The sequence below is a fragment of the Leuciscus leuciscus genome (genome assembly GCF_965113295.1).
Source record: "Leuciscus leuciscus genome assembly, chromosome: 23".
Classification (NCBI taxonomy): Eukaryota; Metazoa; Chordata; class Actinopteri; order Cypriniformes; family Leuciscidae; genus Leuciscus; species Leuciscus leuciscus.
This window is the reverse complement of record NC_138747.1, coordinates 8,439,010-8,453,155: the sequence shown is the minus strand read 5'-3', so window position 1 is coordinate 8,453,155 and position 14,146 is coordinate 8,439,010. Positions and strand designations below refer to the sequence as shown.

Here is a 14,146-nt window from a genome sequence, read left to right as displayed (position 1 = left end):
CAAAATGGCATTTTGACACAGCACTCCTGAGGATGAAATAACCCCTGAATTTATAAAGTTTCCAAGGTTAGTGACAGTCTTCGTAAGTCTGTTTTTTCCTTTCTTTTTTTTTCATAATTGGAATGAGAAATTACACTCTTCTTCATTGCCAACCGGTTTCAAATAGTCTGTTCTTTCTTTCTGTACCAGGTGACGAATTGTGTGTGTGTGTGTATTTAATTGCAGCAGGGTTTAGTGTGGTCGCCTCTTCATCCGGTACTGTACACTAACAGGGTCTTCAGTCCAGGAAAACTGTGGAAATTACTCCTGACAAAACGAAGTAGCTCACCTCTTTCGATTCACCAGATTAAGAGAGACTGCCCTCCTGAGTGGACTCCAAGTGGAGACTCCCTCTCTCTCTCTCTCTCTCTCTCTCTCTCACAACCACACACACGCACTTCCACTTCTCATTCTAATCGTGAAGCGCCCATCGAGTACATGTCCCTGGAAACAAAACTCAGTTTCTAATAATACTCGGAGTCCTTCTTGGATTGGAAGAGGTCTTTTGTCGGGTATGGTAACAAGTCTACAGGGAGTTTTGCTCTTGTGGGAGCCAAAAGCAGACAGAAGGCTTGGCACTTTTTGCCATATTTCTATCTCCACGCTCTGCCAGACATCCTGAGCTTAAGTGTGCTGCACTGATCTTCTTCCTCTCACAGCGAGTCTCCTTTTTCTCTATTTGCGTCCGTTGTCCCAAATCCTTTCTCACAAATCATTTTCCACTCTAGAATTGATCAGCACTTTGACCTTCTCTCTTCCCAGGGCTTTCGTCTCACTTGTCTCTTTCACATCATGCCTTGCAGATCCTTTTCACCAAAAATGGAAAGAGCTTGCACCTTCTCTTGTTCCTTCTCACTCTTTTTATTTTTTCCACAATGTCCTTACTTGACTCCAGAAGAGATTTTCACCTTGAAATGGCACTTCTGCCCGTTTCTATCGGTCTTACTGTAAGGGGCAGCGAATCCATCGGAGGCTTTAGCCAAGCTGAGGAGCGGAGTCACCTGCTCGAACGTGATCGCGTTGTATTCAGGATAATCCAGCACCTTCTCTACTCTCAACTGTTGCTGGTCTATTTATATCTTAAGGACAGGCCCTTTGAGAGAAGATGGCCTCGATCGCTGATAGAGGCCATGGTGTTCTTTAAGAAAAAGCTTTTTTGGGTTTCAAGCAATGAATGAAGTTTAAGGAAGTCTCAGGCAAGGAAGCAACCTCTAAGCTCCTTTTTATCCTGAATGTCCATTACTGGTTCATGCAAATTCAGAGTGTAAATCCCCAGCCTTGGTGCTGGCAAAATCTCTCCAGTTGTTGCTTTGCATAAAAACAAGGGTAAATTAGACCTTACAAAGTGTCCTCAAAGGACAAGGCTTCTTTGAATGTGGTTAAAAGAAGCTTGGAGGTGAGAATGAGTGCAAATAATAGTGAGTTCTAGAAAGTGTTGCACCATCATCTATGAACTGTTAAAACCTCCTCGCAAACCGCAGCATATAAATAGACTTGACTGTGGCCGCTGTGTGAGTCAGTGGCTGTCAGCAAAGCTTAAGTTCGAGGCTGGATGGTGGGGGGAGGAGGGTGGTTGTCCTTTTCTTTGCTTTTCCAGACAGAAAGATAATCATTTCCCCCCAGGATACGGACTGCGAGAAGGGGTTTCTGTCCAGTTGGGGGTGCTGGCGGGGAATTCAGGGTGTTTTTGGCCCGAAAACCCTGACTCTGCAAGGTCACATCACCATGAGTGAGTCTGTGATGATGTGCAGGAAGGACAATGCCCGGAGCGCATGTGATGGAACCAGGCCAGGGTGCCAGCATGACGGACAGGGCACAACACCACCAGCCAATGAGGTCCTGAAACAAACTGACAGTTAACAGCATTACATGTTAATGCTCTCAGTATTTTTGTATAATTGATGTGCTTTTTTTGCCTTTATTTTATAGGATACAGAGAAACAGGAATGCTGAAAGAAAGATATATGGGAGGAATTTGACCCAGGCCAGACTCAAACTTGGATCGGTGTGAGCCAATTGCTCTTATTTGCACAAGGGCATGCGGCACCCACTGCACCATATTGGTATACTATAATGTAATTATCATTATATATTTTGTATACTATTTGTATATAAAATCAAACAATTTTATAGAAATGTAATTATTTACTACATTAGTTTTCATTATGCTGTATTTTTTACTAAATTATTACATTCGCGTGTCTTTAATCGACCTCAACAAAAACTCTTTATGATGATAGTGAAAAAAGCGCAGATTGAGAAGATTCAAAGATTGTGTTTGGAGCAGAGAGCAAGTACAAAGTGGCAGTCTTTGATCTCTATGGCAGCAGTGACAGCGACTGGGCGGGCGGAACCATGCGGAGGGTCTTCCGGGATTCATTATCCTGTTTGTGAGTCTTTTTAATGATGAGGGAGGTCCCTGCCCTCACGAAGAGTCGCAACAGAGAGCCGTTTATGCACACGTCTGAACAGACAAGCTGTGAGCATTCTCTAATTACTGTTTAAGATCCATTAAAACTGTTTCCTTCATTTAGACTTTTCATGGCAATTACGTTTGACTATGAAGGTAATATGAAAACAATCATCAACTCATAAAGCAACAACAAAAAATGCTTGATAAACTTCAGACAACAACAATTTACTGTTCAGCTTAAGCGCACTGTCATTGTATTCTGTATTTAGTGCCGTAAGGGGACAGTTCTGCATTTATTATATTGTATTTTAATTAAACTGCCCGGAGATCACATTCCAGGCCAAAGAATGAATGTGGCAGATCATCTGCAATGATAAATACTTTACATCGGTTGTAAAGTGATTAATCAATCAATGTTGGCAAATGCCTTGTTTAATACTGGAGCTATAGAATTAGGACCATGTCTGGAATAAGATTTCTTTCATCATAGGACATAACCGGCAGTCTTTGATCGCACTTGCAGGGATTCCCAAACCCCTTTGACCTAAAATATTTACTTGAAGTCCCCCCTGAGATTAGAAGTTAATATTTCAATAATTGAACAACACATTTGCATGTTCACAGTTCCCTTATGTTGGTTGATGGTCATATGCTAAATATTTAATCTTTTTAGTTTAGGTGTTATTTTATTTTATTTATTCATATTTAATTTAATTTTACATTTTCATGACTGACTTAGTAGCTTTTCATCAACTTCATGCCTAGTTCTTGGCGCCCAGTAACAATGAGAATTTGGTTATGTATTTATACTAGCTTGTCCATAAGATATGCAACCACATGATATGCAATAAACATTTTGAAATTAGCGTTCACATTATTGCCTGGGTTAGTTGGATTCCATTTCATTTTATTTTTGCATTTTGTTTGAGGATGGCACATTTGATTATGTAATTTGCCCAGTCAGTGCTGTCAATCGCAACCGGGATGTATACACTTTGACATAAAAACATTGATGTTGCACAGTTTTGGCTTTACCCTTGATCTCACAGGAGTCATATCACACAATCTGACAAGCAACAAATGTAAAGGACAGGAGAAAAAGTAAACTGTCTGCATCTGGGTTCAGCCAATCTCGATATTCCTTCTGAAGATTTATGCCAGTCTGAACATGTCTCAGAACATGATGTCAAATATAGGTATGTGTCTCATTCTCAGTCACACTGTCTCACTGTCCCCTCCCTCATTTATTTCAGTTATCTGTCCCCTCGTGTCCTCTGAGATAGTGTGATGTAATGTGAAGTAGAAAAGTGTTGACTCTTTGACCTTGCACTGAATCCTCAGACTGAGAATGAGAGATGTTCTAAAATAAATGCTGTATTACCTCACTCTTCTGCTGCTCTCTGTCTCTCTCTCTCTCTGTAGGAGGGGTTGAAAGGTGTGCAGTGTAAATCTACTCATCATATTAAACCAGGCCTTCTAAATGACTCCACTTCAACTGTTACTCCTCACTCACCCCCTGAGGTTTGCTAATCCTGCCCAATTCTGTTTTGTCACAACGTATTGCTTCTTGTTTTAAAGAAATAATTCACCCAAAAATGACAATTCAGTCATTATTTACTCCAACAGTGTATACTTTTTTCAACATGAAAAAGGATAAGAAACTTTTTGAAGAATATTTATATTCTTTCTTTTTCTTTTCTTTTTTTTCATACAAAGACGGCTCATATTGACCTAAAGTATTAGGGGTCCATGGAAAAGTTTAAAGAAAAAGAGTTTAAAACTGTAAGAAATAATAATAATATAAAATATGTGTGTGTATGTATATGTATGTATATATATATATATATATATATATATATATATATATATATATATATATATATATATATATATATATACACAGTGGGGAGAACAAGTATTTGATACACTGCCGATTTTGCAGGTTTTCCTACTTACAAAGCATGTACAGTAGAGGTTTGTCATTTTTATCATAGGTACACTTCAACTGTGAGGGATGGAATCTAAAACAAAAATCCAGAAAACGGGGCCATGTATCGCGAGATCTTGGCCAACAACCTCCTTCCCTCAGTAAGAGCATTGAAGATGGGTCGTGGCTGGGTCTTCCAGCATGACAACGACCCGAAACACACAGCCAGGGCAACTAAGGAGTGGCTCCGTAAGAAGCATCTCAAGGTCCTGAAGTGGCCTAGCCAGTCTCCAGACCTGAACCCAATAGAAAATCTTTGGAGGGAGCTGAAACCTGAATGATCTGGAGAAGGTCTGTATGGAGGAGTGGGCCAAAATCCCTGCAAACCTGGTCAAGAACTACAGGAAACGAATGATCTCTGTAATTGCAAACAATGGTTTCTGTACCAAATATTAAGTTCTGCTTTTCTGATGTATCAAATACTTATGTCATGCAATAAAATGCTAATTAATTACTTAAAAATCATACAATGTGATTTTCTGGAAGCGATGTTTTAGATTCTGTCACTCACAGTTGAAGAGTACATATGATAAAAATTACAGACTTCTACATGCTTTGTAAGTGGGAAAACCTGCAAAATCGGCAGTGTATCAAATACTTGTTCTCCCCACTGTATATTTTAAATCATTCACTTAAAATTGACAAAATGTGACATTGGTTATGGTTTCATTCTACTCTCTAAAGACTAGAAATCATGGGAATAATTACAGTTATTTTATTCTATTGACTTTCCATATGGTTACTACTGTCAACTTTGACATATTTGAACATATTTTCCAGATATTTTTTTACACGCATTTATAATATTTCATATTGCCTTTTATGGTGCTTTTGTTTTTTGTTCTTTTTTTTTTAGCTTGCAAGTCATGGTCACTATTAATTGTCATTATATAGAAAAGAGTTGCAGATTCTTTAAAATGTATCAAAATTGTGTTTTATGGAACTTTGAATTTGTTCATTGTTCATTTTTGTCTAAACTTAGATTGTGCATATGTCTTTAATCAGCAGCAGTTTAGTCTCAAACTATTCATTTCCAAGTGACATTCTATCACAGGGCATTGAGGTGGTTTTGTTTACACCTTGTGAAAACTCGGCAAACTGACATATAAAAAAACAGTGAGGAGGAACTTCTCATTTGCTGATCGTGGAGAAAAAAGCCACGCTGTTATTTATTTAAAATTTTTTTTTTTTGCTGCAAGCAGGCGTGGAGAAATAGAGCAACAGATCAGAGAATGGGGAAAAAAGTTGCTGTTATTTACCGGTGTGGCAACCCCAACATCTTACTAACAGTCACTTTGACAAACTGCAAATCAAATCACCGAACCACCTCCTCCACTTGCCCCCAAAGTTTATAGATACTCTTATTATTTAACAGACATAATTTGCCAAGAGCTCTCTGGATTAGTGGAGCATTGCGCGACTCAAAAGAAAGTGTAGCGGCATAAAATCAAAACACACACTGCAGACGTGTCGATGAGTGTTTTTTTAAACATGCACAGAGAAACAGTTGCTATGGAAGGAGTTTAATGAGGGGGAATTAAGATGGAGAGGAAGGAGCAGGCTACGGGCTAGTTTTAGAAAAACAAGTCGAAGAGATGTCTGATCTAATTTATAAACCCCGAGTGTCATTTCCAAATCCCCCTCTCTCTCTCTCTCTCTCTCTCTCTCTCTCTCCCTCCCTCCCTCCCTCCTTCCTTTAGCTGCTATGTAAAACAAGAGATGAATAAACAAATCTGCCTCATTAATATGTATAACCATACATGTCTACGGCAGTACCGGGATGTCAACAATGCTTTGTAACAGGAGAATATATTCAGCTATCGCTGTTAAGTGCACTATCAGCAGTACAGCATATTTGATGCTTTTGAAATATTACTTGCCACAATAAGGTTATTACAAGGATTTCGTTCAGCATTATAACATGCAAAACATGTTCCATTTACCACAGCACATAATCTCCGTTCGAGGCTATAATATTCACATTTTCTCAGTTTAAATAGATACATTGCAGCATGGGATTCTCATTTTGTGTTTGTTTTAACAGGTTGTATACGTCTGATACGCACATGCACGTTCACGCTCCAGTAGAGGATAGCTGGTGAGGAATTAATGGTACAATGAGCTTCTAATTATCCCTGGATCACAATGCTAAGGTGAGGTAGAAAAACAAGAGAAAGAAACGTGTATGCTAATTATATTATATATACAAGTAATGCAAAGCGGTTGCATTGGCAGTGAATCAAAGATTGGTTTTAACGTTCAGGCTTTAATGGTCGGCTAATTGCTCCTCTCGTGTTAGTCATAGACTATTCATGTGCAATTAGCCTGTGATTCAGTCTCTGTGCAAGCACAAAGGCACAGCTTAGATGTGCTACCTGTGGCACGTACAGCTCAACTTACTTGATGTTGCTCCTACAGTTTAACGTGGCTTTATGCTAATGACTCAATCATTATGAAGTTAAAAAAAACATTCACCATTGTAAATAAACCATGAGAGTAATTAACTGTGTATGTTTGGATGTGTGTCTATATTCTCAGTAGCAATGTAGTAACATTGCTGTTCTTGAAGCAATTAAACTTAGCTTAGCGAGTCGCTGCTGCCTTAATATCTCTCTTCTCTTGGAATTAGCAATGGAGCCTTGGGATGATTGCGCAAGAAATTAGTTCCACACACAAGCGTTTTACCACCTCGGGTGTCCAATATTTTTCGAATAATTCAACGGCCCGTCGTCAGTTATTCCTAATGCCGATTTCGTCATACAATAAGATCATTACAAATCACACATGCAACTTGGTAAACTTGGGTACGCCGTATGTAGACTGTACGATGATGACACCTATTGAATCGTAGGCTACAACGAATAAAACGTCATCAACATGAGCTAGTGGTAAACAAATACAGCAAGATGAATCGCATTTTGGCAATTGTGGTTTTTATGTGCACAGGAAAAAAAAAGAGGAAGCGAAAGAGAAGTCATGGCTAGGGAAAAGAGGCCAATTTGACTGCATTTTGCAAATGGAGCTTGAGGGTAGTAGTTTTAAGTTTTAACAACAACATTCTTTTTTTAACAGAATGTTGCACTGTTTATTATAAAGGATTTATCCATGCACATAATTTTTTTATATGCACTCGTAATATTTAAAAAACTTGCTGCTTTTTACAGCTGAGACCTTTTTTTTGGCTTATTGTTAAATTCTGTAAATTTTCTGCAAGGGCTCAATTTATGGATCTCAATTTATATAATTGAATAACTGAAATAACAGTAGTATTGTACCGTATGAATTTTGCTGTATTTGTATATATATGAAATGGCTCTCAAACTAGATTTGCAGTCATCAGTCAGTAGTGTTCACAGTCATCCCTGAGCTTCATTTTACTCTTTCTTTTTTGTAGCAAAATGTTAATCCAGTTAAATAACGTTGTTTTCAAATCGTTTTATTAGTATTATTATGTTCAGTTTGATAAACTCTGAAGTTCTGATAAATTCAGATTGTCACGAATGCAGTCCTTTCCATAGGTCCTAATACTGTATGTACAATATGTTTTTGCTAACAGTGTACTGTCACCCATATGTGAAAGATTTTCAATGAGAATTCAACAGTGTTTGAAATCTTGAGAGGTTAGTTTTGTTGTTAATTGTAGATGGTTGATCAACCAAAAAGATAAAACTGTGACCAATTATGAAGTTCTGTTATGCTATTCAAGCATTAGATTGAATTTGTTTGTAGATAAAACACTCACCGCTGAGGACTAAATAGGCGTACTTTGCCTTTTCCAAGCATTTGGAATGCATTAAATCAGATTTCCCCAATCATCGGTATACGATCAAACTGGTAATAGAATTGCTCATTTTAAATTGAATAAATGTGTACTTTTTTGTTTATTAAAGAACATAACAGCATAAACATTTCACAAATAATCATGTTGTCACATGCAAGATGTTGTGTAATTGAAGTAAATCATTGAGCTCTTAGGGGTTCAGCTGACAAAAACAGTTGGTAGGCCCAGCGTTCCACAAATGCTTCTCCATCTACATTAATAATGATAAAATACTGCATGCATCCACTTGACAGGCATATTTAAGAAACAGTTTATGTTCTTAAAGTGGTAGAAACCTGTAAGACAAAACACTCAAGATTCAAGATCCAGAATCTCATTCAATACCAGCTGTTTCTTTTATTACTAATATATTTTATGTTTGCATTTGGATTCAAATGATTGTGGAATTAATCAATGTGATTGTCCTGATCATATGAGGATGTTGGTCAGCTTGTGTTGTGAGAGGATTCTTCATGGTGATTTTTAAACATGAATAACTCTGAAGATCAGTCACCCGAGAAAGAGGAAAAATCACATTGCCTTTGTTAAGACCACTAAAGAGCCCGTCATTTGAAATAAAAGAAATAAGGGCTGGTTACTTTCATTTCCATTTTGAGAGAATATTTTGTCTCAGAGAAGTTAATAAAAAGCCACTAATTTTCTGCGACGATGATGATGGTGACACAAAGAGGATGAATGCTGTCAGGAAATGTGGAGCAAGTGATTGGTGAGAATAGAAAAGAAAGTCAAAACAAACTTAATATAGTAGGCGCTAATGGGGGGTGGAATTCAGCACAGACTAATGAACGATTCATTTCAACAGCGCTAGAAAAAAGAACAAAGCTGCTCCAGTTTGGGAGGAAGTGTCTTCCATGAGCCGTTGACAATTTTATGTCGTTTTGTATTACAAGTGTTCTTTTATTTTGAGCAGTGCAGCAATGGTGACTAATTGTCATTCTGTCACTCACCAAGTTTCTTTTTGTCCCCATAAAAATGGTTTTACAGTCCTTTTACAACTCCACAACGTGCAATGAGCACGAGCGTGCGACCACATTCAATATTGAGTATATTGAGAATACTGATTTTCTATATATATACGTATATAGATGTTTCATTATATAAATTATATTGCAGTACTGCATTGTCCTGTGCCATTGTATTCTGCACATTTTGGCATGTGAATAGTAGGTCATCCAGATATTCCATGCATACAGAAAATGCACAGTATACAGTACATGCAGAAAATAGTAGAATGCTGCCCAAACTGTAGCCTCTTGTTATTCGGATGTTCATTTTAATGATATTCTTGTTTTTTCCACTTCTGATGTTATTCGGCCTCACTGCATGGGTCCGTATGGGATTCCATGCATGTGTGTGTTTGTGCTCTCACCGAAAAAGAAGAGTTGTTGTTTACGACTCTCAACCTAAATGAGCGAGGGCTGACCGCCCCTTATCTGCCCACTAACAGATCTTGTCGAGCAACATTACTGTACATATGGTCAGCCTGTCCTGAGGCTAGGCATGGTTTATGTGTGTATGGAGGCAGACATGCATATCTAGAGCTGTCATCTTACTGTGGAAGTCAAGCTGGAGACTCACAAGATGATTTCCACTGACAGGAACAGACGCATCCCAGCTGGCTTTGAAATTTGTCTTAAGTAAAGGTGCAGAGATGCCAAAAAGTCTCACAAAAGGGTGCAGGAAGACCAAACGCTGGCCTCCTCAGCTTCAGCGAAACACATACTTGCTATTCAGATTGAAGTCTGGAAGGGAAGTTGATGATGTTTACTATGGCTGTCTGTCTCAATTTGCTGAAATGAGTGACGATGAGACAGACATATGTACAACAGAGATTTGAGCAACTGGGTCATTTGGTAAATGTTAGACTACGGCAATGAACTGCAGGGAGTATAAGAGCATGGATTATTATCTCACTATGAATTTATCATCACTATTATAAGGTGGCATTAATATTTATATGGTATGCATGTATGCTGAATGTCCTTGCCATTATTTATGAATTATAAAGATTTTTTTTTTTTTATAAGCTTTTGCTTAGGTGAATGAGCAGATCTTTATGTAAAATAATATGTTATCATATGACAGATCTACATTATTCATGTCTGTTTTAATGACTACATTAAATCTATATGTGGCACCATCCAGTGAAAATATGATTGAACTGCTAATATTCACTCGTAAGGTCTGTTCTTTTCCTTCTCTGTCATTTAACTGCAGTCTGATATCACTGTACTTTCATGGTACCCAGAAAATATATACAATATATTTTTTAACAGTATTTTTTATTTTATTTTAATTAGTAGTATTTGAAGCATAGAAAGATGAAGCACTGAAGGATGCCATGAATCAATTTTATTTTCCATTTTCAATTTTTTTCTAACTTTCTTTCTCTTCTTTTATTTAGCATGTCTTCTATAACACTGATATACAAATATTAAAGCCCCCCTGTAGTCAATAATGTTATCCCTTAAATCTCCTCTTTTATCACCAAAACTACATATTTACATGTTTTTTTCCTTGGAAAAAACCTCATGCCTCAAAATAGCTTGAATGTAACTCTACACCCTTGCCTCATTTAGTATACACGATTATATGAGTATGCAAATGAGCCCCCACTCCACTCACACCAGCTCAGAGTAGTTTTTGTAGTTTGCATTAAAATGTGTGACTTCAGAAACACCAGTGATTTTAAACCACGTTTTGAGACTGTCTTTGGTTCAATGCAGTTTTAAGGAGAAAATACTCAGCTGTGGTGTTGACATGAATTTGTACATGGTTTGTCTTAAAGCATATTAAAACACCACATAGACACATAAACAACATTAAAAACGTAATTTTCGCCACAGGAGGACTTTAAAAGATGTTTATTTACACTATTAGCAGTGCCTCTTATTAAGCTTATTCTCATATTCTTATGAACTTTCTATTCATCAGAGTATTCTCACAAGAGTAGTGTCTTGTAAAAGAAACTCCTGTATGCTTTTTTTTTTTTTTATGCTTTTGAGATGTTTATTTATAAAAAAATTTAAAAGTATCTTTTTAAAAAGCATCAGAATCCTCTTTAAAATACATATGTGTGAAAAAAAAAAGTAAATAAAATGGATGTTCTCTTCACATGACAAACATGAACGGCTGGGTCCCGCAAGTATCTGTTGTTCTAGAGAAGTTTGTCTCCAAACACCTGTAGGAATCAGTTGAACTTCTTTCAAGACTTGGTATTACTTTCTGTCTGTTACTTGTCCAAAACCAAAAAAAAGAGCAGACACACTATCTCAAATGGAGTGGCGCTGGGTATGTTTGAGTCTTATGGGAATAAAGTGTTTTTTTATTTTTATTTTTTATTTTTGCTTGCAGTTGGAGGGCTTCTATCTCGGACAAATCACTAAACCTACAGATAGGAGAGTGGAGAACGGAGAGAATCAGATCTCGTTGGAGAACTGTAACCTCCCTGAACCGACACTACAGGATAATATAAGGTGCAATAACAGAAAAAGTATCAGATATATGTACCCTGTCATATGTGTGTGTGTGTGTGTGTGTGTACGCCCATACATGCTTTATCTTAACTGAAATCATTGCTGTAGCCAGGAACCATCCTCTCGCTGTAGGTATAGAGGTTGGTTTTGATGGTGGGGTGGACGGCTCCAGGGTACAATGAGCATGTATTCCTCTGTCTCTATCTGGCAGCCCAGAGAAGCAGAGGAAAGAGCCGATAGCAGACACACAGATAGCACAGGTGCGTCAGTTTGTCTGGACACACAGCAGGTCAACAGCAGCTGAATTTGAGTAGATCTCAGATCTGCACCATAAGAAGAGGTTGGGTCTTAATTAGCTCTAGATTCTATCAGAATCAGTTTAACAGTTCTCACCTGGTTTTTAATTTAGGACTTAGATTTTACCTTGGACATCAAGTGGCAAATCTATAGATACATTGTTTTATGGTGTACAAAACATGATTTATATTTCTTTTATTTCTTTTTCATTCTTTATTTTTTTTAACTGGTTTTATGTTCTCTGCAGCCACACACAGCACATTGTGTTCATCACTACCCAAGTTTATCTACGTTGCAAGTGAAATTGTATTTAATGGAGCCTGTGTTCAATTTTCTTTTATCTTGTGTAGATTTATTCATGGTTTTTAAATAGGAGTGCTTGTCTCGTAACCTGTCCATAATTACACTGGTCTAATTTAACTATAGAATCAATGAAGTGACAGATGAAATTGTACAAAATTACCATAGATTTGATTGGATGAATTGCCTTTGATGTCAGCAATAACAAATAATTGGAAGCCCTACCTTTGTTTTAATAGTAACTAATTCTATTAAATACGTCATAAATAATATGAATAATTATAATTGTTAAATGTGCAGTATTAATAATCTATGATTTAATAAAAAATACATTAATAATAAATTATGTATAAAATAATTAAAATATGAATACATAATAATAGTAAATTATGTATAACATAATAGTTATTTAAATAAATAATATATAAATAATATAAAATAACAGTACATTTTATAATATATATAATATATATCTGTGCACAAGTAAAGATCAAGTGCACATCAGTTGTGCCATTTAGGCCGTTTTAATCAGTTCGCATTGAAACAAAGTCATAATTTTAAGGCTGCTATAATGAACTCTTCTAAGGAAAACTCGCTGCTGGATTTGATGTAGTTTGCATACCTCAAAACTCTGAAAGATATTGAGAGTTTTATACCCTGATTGGTGAAGTCAAATGGTTTCATGTTGTCATCTTTCCTCATAAAAGGAATATAGAAAGTAATATGCTTAGTAGTCTTTTTGAGGGGTGGCAGTTGAGGGGTTATGGGTGTTTTTTTCCATCATCTCTTTTTCTTCCTGTCTTCTTTACTTTCTTTGTTCTCCACTGTGTATGTGCTTTCAGCTGCCAACCATTGTGTTTCCCTTGTTCTCTCCCTCTCTCTCTCTCTCTCTCTCTCTCTCTCTCTCTCTCTCTCTCTGTTACATATCATCAGTGTGTTTATCAGTGTTTGTACAGACCTATGGCCTCTCGCTTCTCAAACCCAGGAGCAACACACGCAGTGCCGCAGTCTTTGTCTGACTGCTGTGAAACTCGGATGGCTCAGGAATACTAATCCCACTCGCATGTCATCTGGACAGAGCAGAGGAGCAGCTAATGGGGCGGGCTGGGATGAGGAGAAGGACACACTCCTCCAACCCCACGCTGCTTCAGTGAGTGTGAGTGGCAAAGAGATAAAGATTAGCAGAGGCCGAGCTAAACACAGAGGTAAGTGTCTGCTGCAATAGCCCCAATCACATTGGGAAAGGCTCTTCACTCAAAAGCACTTTGTCCTTCACATTTACTGCACGTGACACACATTATCCCTCTACTGCTGCTATTGAAAACAGGTAATTCTGTACTACCTTTTATTGATATTAAAAAGACCCACAAAAATGTTGGGTCTCAACTTGCAATGGCTGTTGAAATGAACATGCTAATGCATGCAGATCATTTGAAATCCTTATTCTGCTTAATTCCCCCAACTTCAACCACATGAGCCCCAACACTCCTGCCTCTAAAGACACCTAAATGTGCAAAATGATCGACAGGCAGAAAGTGTTGTAATAAAGTAAGCCTTAGCACTGTCACAGAGATACTGTCACAAACAAGCTACAGTTAGTCCAAAATGCCACCGCTAGAGTTCTTACGAGATCAAGAAAATATGATCATATAACACCGATTTTATCATCACTGCATTGGTTACCTATAAAGTTCCGTATTAATTACAAGGTATTGCTACTGACTTATAAAGCCCTAAACGGCTTAGCTCCAGTCTATTTAACGGATCTTCTGTCACCCTATAATCCATCGCGC

At 37.5% G+C, this 14,146-nt stretch overlaps 1 long non-coding RNA gene across 1 annotated transcript; it reads left to right on the top strand.

Moving 5' to 3' along the window:
• Window positions 1-6,557: 6,557 nt before the first annotated feature.
• On the top strand, window positions 6,558-13,378 carry LOC309488072. The gene is made up of 3 exons (XR_014202011.1): window positions 6,558-6,592; window positions 11,635-11,756; window positions 13,287-13,378. It is a non-coding gene; the product is annotated as an uncharacterized lncRNA (long non-coding RNA).
• The last annotated feature ends 768 nt before the right edge of the window (window positions 13,379-14,146 follow it).